At 46.1% G+C, this 9,805-nt stretch overlaps 1 pseudogene; it reads left to right on the top strand.

Annotated features, from left to right (window-relative positions):
* Positions 1-6,926: 6,926 nt before the first annotated feature.
* LOC147748818 (uncharacterized) lies at positions 6,927-9,497 on the top strand (annotated as a pseudogene).
* Positions 9,498-9,805: the final 308 nt, after the last annotated feature.

Genomic DNA, 9,805 nt, shown 5'->3' with positions numbered 1-9,805 from the left:
ATATTAAAACCTATTCACATTCTTACTACTCCTAAAATTTCATTCCGCTAAGACCCATACAGTACTACATGTTATTCTTTGGCTCTCGATGCACTCAGGGCCACCTTTATAAATTTCCCGAGGGCAATTACAATGTCGATATAGGGGATTTCTGTTAAGAGGCTGGCCGCCTGCGACCTTGTTTTTACATCATATTTTATAAAAATTGGGCGCAGCCAAAGTTTTCTATGTTCTAGGAGTGTCAGACAATCTAACATAATATGCAGCAGGTCTCCCTTAGTTCCCAAATTACACCTGCAGCGACCATCCTGATCCAACATTTTTATTTTAAGGTCTCTGTTTATTAGCCATGGGTTGATCCCAATTCGAAGCCTCAGGATCTCTTGCCGGAGTCCACGATTGGGTAATCTATCAAGGTAGGGGAACCAGTTTTCTTGAGACCAAGCATTTAGCATATGCGCAACTGATTTTTTCTTTGTTAGATAGCCTATATCAAGCACTTTGGAGACTTCTTTTCCCCTTTGCTTCAGGTCACCTTTGGTACTTGGGATTTGATATGTTCCCAAGTCCAAGACGATCTCTAATGAATTACAGATTCCCTTCAATTTTTCCCTACTGGCCTTCGCCCATTTTAGCTCGCTTTTCTGAACTTCTTTGCGACACCAGTATGCTACTTTTTTACTTTCTGGGTCTTCTAATCTCTTCCAGAATCTGATCACAGCCATCTGGGTTAGTATCACCCAGGACTTTGTGCCTATTTCAGTTCTGATGGCTTGTATCATAGCAGATTGGGGAAGTGATAGGAGCCTTTTTATGCAATTCCCCTCTATCACGTCCCAAGATCCCTTACCGCTCAAATAAACGATCTCTGCGCCATATAAAACTTGGGGGGGGATCATTGCATCAAAAGCTCTAAGCAGTGGTCGGTGTGACATCTCACCATAGTCCCCATTAAACTTTTTTAGGCCACATATGGAAGAGAGAGCCTTTGCCTTTTGAGTTTCCAAATGGGTATTCCAATTTAGAGTCCTATCGAACCATATACCCAAATATCGGTACTCATTAACTGTCTCCAGTTTAAGGTCACCTATGTACCAACTGAATCTACTTAACTTTTTCCCAAAGCATAGGGTTTTAGTTTTATCCAGGTTGATAGTTAGAAATTTTCTGGCACAATATGTGTTGAAGGCATTAAGCTTCCTTTGGAGGCCCCTCTCAGTCTGATCTACTATTACCAGGTCATCCGCGTACAATAGACAGGGAATCTTGTTTCCATCCATTTTAGGGCTGGCACTACCCTCCACCTCTAGATAAGCCGGGAGATCTGACAGGAAGATCGAGAAAAGCTGGGGGGCCAGCACACAGCCCTGTCTTAATCCATTAGCAATGGGTATTTTTGGGGTCAAGGAGCCCACCGTATCTTTAATAACTTGACCCCAGTTTTCCCTATGTAGTTCTTTTATTATAGTAAGGAGGTCTTTTGGAATATTTAACCTCTTTAAGGTCTCCCATAGGCAGGCCCGATCCACAGAATCAAAGGCTGCTTTGAAGTCGACAAAGCAGCAGCATAACTTGCCATTTTGTTCCGTCGACTTCCTCGCCATCGCCCATAGGGCAAATCCGTGGTCTATTGTCGAGTGGCCCGCTCTAAATCCACCCTGTTCTGTGGGAATTACTTGGTACTCATCTACCCATGCATTCAGTTGTTTCAATACAATTTTAGAAAACACTTTCTCACCTATATCTAGGAGGTTAATCAGCCGGTAATTTTTTGGCGCCTCTTTGCTCCCTTTCTTATGGATCGGCCTAATTACGGCCCCCTTCCAGGTTGGAGGCATTACCCCTTCTTTTAGGACTACCTGAAACATCTTGGCAAGAAATCTTGCCCACCATTTAACCTCAGTCTTCAGAATTATTGCAGGAAGATTATCTGGGCCTGCTGCCCGGGTTAGCTTTAGTTCTTTTATTGTGAGCTCAACTTGCTCTTCATTAAATTTAAGTAAAAGGTCTTCTGAGATTTATTGCCATGTTCTGATCTCCATCTCTTCTCTTGGAGTCCTTGCCCCGTACAGTTCTCTTATGTACCCTTCCCAAGCAGCCTCACTCACCACACAATTTAGTTCACCATCTGTTGCTCCAGCTGCAGCCTTTACTAGTTGCCAAAATTGCCTTAGGTTTTTGTTCTCTATGGCTTCTAATAATTCTAACCAGCATTTTTCTTTATATAACCTTTTTGCGGAGAGTACCATTTGCTTGAATTCTTTTTTCTGCTTAACTAACTGTTCCTGTCTCTCTTCAGTGAAGTTCTTTTTTTGTTTCCTTTGTGCTGCTCTTATCTCCCTTTTCTTATTTTGGCACGCCACAGAAAACCCTTTACCACGGTTTGTTTGTTTTACCCTTATGGGATTATCCCATTTTAATTTTATCTTTAGGCATTGAACAACTTCTTCTAATTTTCCAATAAACCATTCCAGATTTTTATTCTCACAGTTTTCAGGTGCCATTTTTGTTTGCATGGCCTTCAGTTTTTCAATATATTCCTCTGTTAAACGTGTCGTCACGCGTTTGGGGTACTCCACCTCCTGGGTAATCACTGTTTCTCTCTGTAATTTTCTTCCCCCCGATATTACTATGTGTAGGAGTTTGTGATCACTCACCTCTTTTTGATCTAACTTAAAGTCCCTAATTTAGTGGAAGTTCCAAGCCTGCAGGAATATGTAGTCGATTGGGCAGTTCTGTTGCCCTTGGATAAACGTTTTTCCTTCCGGTGAGTCTGACTCTGTTCTCCCATTTACGCAGTGAAAACCCCTGCCTTTCAGGGTGTGTATTAAATCTAGGTCTTGTTTCGAAGTTTCCCCAGCTGGGAACCTTGCCGGGTTTATTCCGTATACCTCTAACTGTTCCCTATTCCAAAGGTCAGCCTTTTTTGGGTTTAGTTTATGGTTGAAATCACCCATTATCATTATTATGTCTGCGGGATAATTTTCTAGAGTACTGTCTACATCCTCTTTAAAACACCTCATTTCCCTTTCATACTCCTCCCCATTGTCCCACTGCATGTATACATTCATTAAAATCAACATTTTATAGTTTAGATCCACCGTCATGAGTTCAATTCTACTTGATTGTACCCATTTACATTTTGTATTCAACAGTTTTATTTCCCTCATTACTTTTGTTGATACCAATGTCAACAGCCCCCCGAGGGCCTCCCACGATTTTTCTTTATGGCAGGCTGATGTATCTGGGCATATCCGTCAAGGGTTGGGGTGTCGTCGCATAACCAGGTCTTTTGCAGGCAGGCAATGCCCACTTTTTTATGGATTCCTTTATATATTCCCATTTTTGCTCATTGCCTAGCCCATTTACATTCCAGGTTAAGAGACCTAGTTCTTGCGAGCCCCCTCCATCCTATTCAACGTCACTCAAACCACCTTCTTCGTCTGAATCCTCCGAATTACTTTCATTGCGTTCACCCATGCGATTACTATGTAACGACCAGTTGCCCCATGAGGAATCATTCTCTGTGTTGTCTATTACAATGTTCAGAGAGCTTCGATCTCCTTTTGTTTCTTTATAGAGAACCACTTGTCTCTTCTGTAGCCCGGCATGCTGTTTTAAGAAATTGTTATCTTTAGAGGATTTTATATCTCTCTCTGGGATAATCCTTATTCCCTGTTGCGTAATCTCATTTGAGGCTTTTAGGATTGCCCTTTTTACCAGGTCTGAATAAAGGGTAATTTTTGTTATTTCCTTTCCATGCCTGTTTTCTACAAAGCCAACATGCTGGAGGTCTTTAGAACCGATCCCCCTCAGACTGCCGCATTTTGCAAATGCGGCCAAGACCAATGCCCTACTCAGGGGATTAATTTTCATTGTCGGCTTCTCTTTCCTCCCTGCTGGTATTGGGTCCAGAAATAACCATTTGTTATCTTCTCTCTCGAATAAGTTCGTGTTTATTTCATGCACTTGTTGACTGTTGATTGTTCTCCCTCCTTTCCGACCTTTATTTCTCATGTTGGGTTCTTTGTGTGTCTGTGGTCTTACAGACCTTTGTTCGGTAACCTGTTCATCCCTTAGCCTTACTTTTTGTCTCGTCGTACGGGTAGAGGGCGGGTTCTCAGTTTCCTCCCTGTGAGTCTGCTTTTTCCTTGGGGCTCTCGGGGTCTTTGGGGGCATTGAAGTTTTTGCCTCTACCTGTGTAAGTCTCTGTGTTATAAATGTTGGGGCTGAGGCGTTTAATCCTGCCTGCACACCCCCCTTCGTTGTTTCCTTCCCTTTTCTCATTCCTCCGTGTTTCGTTTGCCTGGGTTTTCCTATCCTGTTCCTGGTCCCAAGTGTGACATACCCACCGCGCCTTTTTATCAGCATAGGTCTTTTTGATATATACACATTGTCCACAGATTCTGCAGCTTCCTTTGCTGATTGTTCTGCAAGTTTAGGCGATCTTTCAAGGATTATCATGCTTTCTTCTTCTGGTGTTATCCTGTCGCTTTCCTCATTTGGTGGGGATATATCAGTTGGCTTTACCCTGCTTGGCAATTGGCTCTTTATTTCTCTGAGTTCTTCTTCTATTTTCTTTAGATGTTGTTTCTGAGCTTTCATCACTCCGTTGTTTGAGAGGGTTACTTCCAGGATTCCTAGCAGGATTAAATCCATCAGCGGGGATGTTGGAGTTTCAGAGAGCACCGAGTCCTGTGTAGTATTTCTGACTGGGTTTGCTGGGTAACTTGCCCTTGAGCTCTCTTGATGTATTGGGGATTTTTGCAGTGGTAGGAGTTGTTGGAATTGATCTGGTGCACCTCCCCAGATAACGCTCTGGTTCTGGCCTTCATTTCCCCTGTGATCTTCAATCCCTGGTGACAACAGTGAGAACATCTTTGGTGATGATGATAATCGTGGCGCCGAGATTTGGTGATTTTGGCTCTGCAGTGTCTGGTTTAACAATTTGCGGTTCACCCCATCTTCCTCGTTATCAAGATTAGCTTCTTCCTGGAGTTCTCCCTTATTTGACCGTCTTTGATTTTCATCTAGCAAGCCTGAGTTTTCACCAATTTCTCCGCCAATTTCCACTATTTCTCCATCTATATCCGATGTCATTGCGGGGTTTAATGATTTATAATGTTTGCCTACAAACTCCTTTATGGACTTTGACGCTGCCGTGTTCTCTTTCTGTTTATTAGTTGTTTGATTGCACCCTCTTTTTGCCTTCTGGGCATTCTTCGTTGCTCTTTTGACTTTTCTTTTCTTTCGTCTCCCCTTACTATTTTCCATAGATGATGCATGACTTTCCTGGCTTTCATCCAGGGATTTTGAACCCTCCAATGATTTACTCCTTCCTAGTTCATCCGGTAATTTTTGCCCTCTTTTAGGTGCCATTTCTAGGCAAAAAACTGTTGTTGTACTGTAGTTATACTAAGGGTGGTAACTCTTAATTATTAATTTTACTTTTATTAAAAGTTGTTCACTTACCTCTGTTCTGCCTTAGTTGCCTTCCGCCTGCTGCCTTGCCCCACTGGTATTTTCTGTCGAAATTAAGATCTCCGACTTCTCCGTTGGTGTTTGGTCTTCTGAGGGCTGGTGCTTCAATTACACGCCCTTTATTGCCAGCTTATAGCTCCGCAGTTTCACAAGGTATTGCCTCGCAGACTCAGCTGAATTCACTAATCCAGCTAATAGTCCGAGTCTGCAGGAATGGGGGCTAAAAGGGGGCTAAGTTGGGGCTGGCCGTCAGTGGCGTTCTCTGCCTCCGCTGCGTGTGCAGTGTGCAGAGGCTCGTGGTGCTCGGCGAGCCCTCCTGCTCGTGCCGCTCCCGCACCCGCACCCGCTCCCCTCGTCTCTCCCTGCCTCTCCCTGAGGGCTCCGCAGTTCTCCGAGGCTGGGGAGGAAATCTTTTCCGGTTGGCTCGCTTGCCCGCCTGCCGCTGAAATCCAGCTGACAAGGCTTGCTCCGTGTCCTCTGCTCCGCGTCCTCGCGCTCCTTCCTCCGCGGTGATCCTTCCTCGGTGATCGCAGCGCTTGGTCTGGCGGGGCGTGGCAAGGCACGGCTAGGCGCCATAGGCGAACAGAGATTGAATGATATTTGCGAAGTTTAAGCTTCCTTACATATTTGTAGAAATCAATTTTAGTGCTGGCATAGTCAAAATTACTTATTGCGCTGTATGAAAGCCCTAGTGCCAAGATATTATTTTCCTTATCACTAAGCTTAATATCCGTAAGATTAATGACAGTTTAAGGGTCATCACGCAAAGGACTTACTTGCGTTTCCATTGATTTCTGGTTTTTCAATTGGGAGGCTTGATACTGTTGTTTCCGCTGTCGGTTGCATCGCCTCCTTGCGCTGCTTTTCCAATTGGCGCTCTGCCTGTGTTTGCATTTCGTGCACTTGAGCGCAGGGTCTGTTTCCGATCTTGGCGCACACAGTCTAGTTCCTGAGCCAAGGTGAATTTGCGAAACCCCAATCGCTGCGCCCTCTGCTGTTCATTGTCTGATTCACTATCGACATTCAAACTTAATTCTGAGAGTGACGAGGTTTCAGGGGTTTCATTATTGACAGAGCCCATTGTTGCAGTTGCGGTGGAAACTACTCTCTTGCCCCAGTATTGGAACTTTCATAGATTCCCATGCTTTGTATCATTCCCCGTCGTCGGAATGGGAGCCTCAGTAGTATCACAACCATAGAAACAAAAGAGAAAAAATAGGCCTAGGCCTCATCTCCTTTTGTATCCTATCACCCTCTTTGTGCAAAAGAGACCAAACTTTTGTCAGGACCAATCAGAGCAGCCTCACCCCCTAGAACCTCCCTGAGAGAGCTCAGAGCCTCGGATTTTTCTACCGCACGTTGTGCTAGGGAGTCTCCACTGAGCTCTGCTCAGTTTTTCTCATTCTAACTGTTTATTTTTTCAAGTTTTCTACTTCAATCAGGACATGTCTGACAAGGAGAAGAAGGCCTTATTCAGGTCCTGTGCGTCTTGTGGAAAAAAGCGTCTTTTTGTGGAGGATAAGCATGACAGCTGTATCTATTGCTTATACCCTGACCACAAGGCCACAGGCTGCAAAATTTGTAGAACCTTCTCTACTAAGACACTTCGTGACAGAGAGGGACTGCTTTTGACCTGGCTTCAAAAAATGAAGACTCGGAAGGAGGTTCTCTCATCGGATGAAGAGGATTCGACATCTCTGCCTTCCTGTCACAGATCCAAGAAGAGGGGTAGGTCTCCTCCTGGTTCTTCTTCAGCTGAGCCCCCTTCTAAGGCCCCTCATAAGATCTCTGACAGGTCTGAGAGGGCTAGTCCCCTTCAATCTCCTCACGGAAGTGAAAAGGAGAGGCAGGGACAGGCTGCTGGATTAGTTACAGCCTCTAAGGACAAAAAGGAGGTTTCTATCACTTCTCCTCCTTCCAAAAAGGAAAGGACTGGTGATAAACACTCTACAGGCACTCCAGGGACCGTGCCTGAGAAAAAACAGCGTCTGTCGACGACAGAAACATCAGGTACGTCGACGACGATTACTTCTGGGAAAATTCCCGCTGCTTCCTTGGCTCCGTCGACTGTCTCGTCGTTGGTAGTGGTTTCAGCGTCGACGACTTCGTCGTTGTTCAAGGTTCCTGGTTCGTCGACGATGACTTCTTCAATGTCGACGATGGTGGTCTCCGGAAAGCTGCTGTCTACTGCATCGTCTACGACGAAAACTACGTCGACGACGACTTCGACGACGACAATGATGGTGATGACGACGAGTTCGTCTACGAGACCGTCGACGATCATCCCGTCGACGACGACCAAGACTCCGTCGACGAGGTCTTCTATGCCGTCAACGACTCCGTCGACAATACCGTCAACGACCTCCGCACCGTCGACGACGGCTCTGTTGACGAAGCCGTCGACGGGTAAAAAACTGCAATTTCCCGTGCAGACCATGAAAATTACATCTGAGATGACGTCTCCTTGACGAGTTTCGACACATCTACCGACATTGCTTCTAGATGACGATTTGGAGGAGGATGAGGAAAATGAAGGCCATTTTGGAGATGCCTACAGTCCCTCAGACTTAAATGTAAAATTGCAGGAGACTGACACGGAGGAATACTATGAGCAATGTGACCAACGGGTGCATCAATATGTTCCACAAGGACTACGTCCACCTGGTTTAGGGCAGGACATGGTGGCCATGCCCGCCTCTTTAATTTCTGACCTGCAGTTGATGCTGCAGGACTATAGGAACAGGTTTCCTTCGGAACAGTCAATGCAGTCTACGCAACCTCCACCTCAGGCGTTGCCGCAAGCGCAGCCAGTGGTCAAACTTCCTCCGTCACAAGTGGTGTCTCTCACACCACCAACGGTCATTCCTAGGGTCCTTTCCCGGACACCGGATCCCGGACCCTCCACTCCTATTCAGCAGGATACCTCTTCGGATGATGAGGTACAGGTGGATCCCTTGACTGATCCATCGCAGGACCCAGACTTGGATCAAGGGGACAGCGGGTTTCAAGATCCAGACACCACTGGTCGGGATACTTCTATTTCCCCTCCGGTTGATATAGGGGGGGTTCCATAACCTCATGGAGAGAGCTGTAAAGAGGTTTGGACTACCAATTTCGAAGGAAGAGTCTGAATGTTTCCTGTATGACTTTAAGGATCAGTACAGAAGATCGGTCAAATCCATTCCTATTATTGAGCATGTGTGGGAGGAAGGTATGAAGAAAATGCAAAATCCAGCCACTGTGATTCCGGTTCTCCCCAGGTTGGAAAAGAAGTATAAGGCTCCAGATGGCAGTCCAGCTTGTCTTCTTGGGCAGCCGAAGCCTGATTCGGTGATATCACAGGCTGCTCAAAGCAAGTCCAAGAACCCATCAACACCTTTGACTACGCCTCCGGACAAGGACGGTAGGTGCTTGGATAACGTGGGGAAGAGGTTTTCTTCCATGGCCAGCTTACTGGTTCGAGCAGCAAATGCTCTCGCCATTCTAGGCAGATACGATCGCCAGATGTGGTGTGACATGGAGCCGTTTGTGGAAGAGGCAAAGAGAGTTCTGATGGAGGGAGAAAAATCATCCTCTGAAGTTATCGACTGTGCTATGGACATAGCGTCCTCGGCTTTTCGAGCATTGGCAGGGTCAGCTGTGCTTCGTTGCCAAGGTTGGTTGAGAGCCACCTGGTTTCGTCAGGAGGTCCAAAATAAGATTCTGGACCTCCCATTTGATGGAGAGATGCTCTTTGGTAAGCATGTTGATGATGCCCTGCAGAATATAAAAAAGGATACGGACACGGCGAAGTCTTTGGGATCACTCAACTACCGTAAGGTCCCATTTAAAGGCGCTTGTGTCAGAGGTTTCCCTTCATACAGAGGCAACACCCAACAGAGATATTCCTCTCAGTCTTCGCAATCTTATAAGACTCAGTATTCAAATCAACGGCAGGGCAATCGGCGTCTTACTCTCGCCAACCTCCGTGAGGGCGTCAGAACCGTCAGGGACGCGACAACACCAAGAGACAATAGCGGCCTCCTGGCTCTACCTACTATTCCTCCCCTCCCAGTCACATCAGTGGGGGGCAGGATATCATTTTGCCTGAACAGCTGGAAGTGTATAACATCGGACCAGTGGGTCCTGAATATTGTTCAGAGTGGCCATACGTTGGAGTTCCAAGACCTTCCTCCAACGAGAGCTCCGGGCGCCACCTGCACGAAACATCTGGGACTGCTCCACCTCGAAGCCCACCAATTGTTCCTCAAGGGGGCAATAGAACCGGTACCTCTCTCTCAGAGAGGCAGAGGTTTTTATTCCAGGTTCCTCCTGGTTCGGAAGA

Source organism: Lissotriton vulgaris, chromosome 1_1 (assembly GCF_964263255.1).
Source record: "Lissotriton vulgaris chromosome 1_1, aLisVul1.2, whole genome shotgun sequence".
In the NCBI taxonomy this organism is placed as follows: domain Eukaryota; kingdom Metazoa; phylum Chordata; class Amphibia; order Caudata; family Salamandridae; genus Lissotriton; species Lissotriton vulgaris.
The sequence above is the reverse complement of the archived record's forward strand: the minus strand, read 5'-3'. Positions and strand labels throughout refer to the sequence as shown.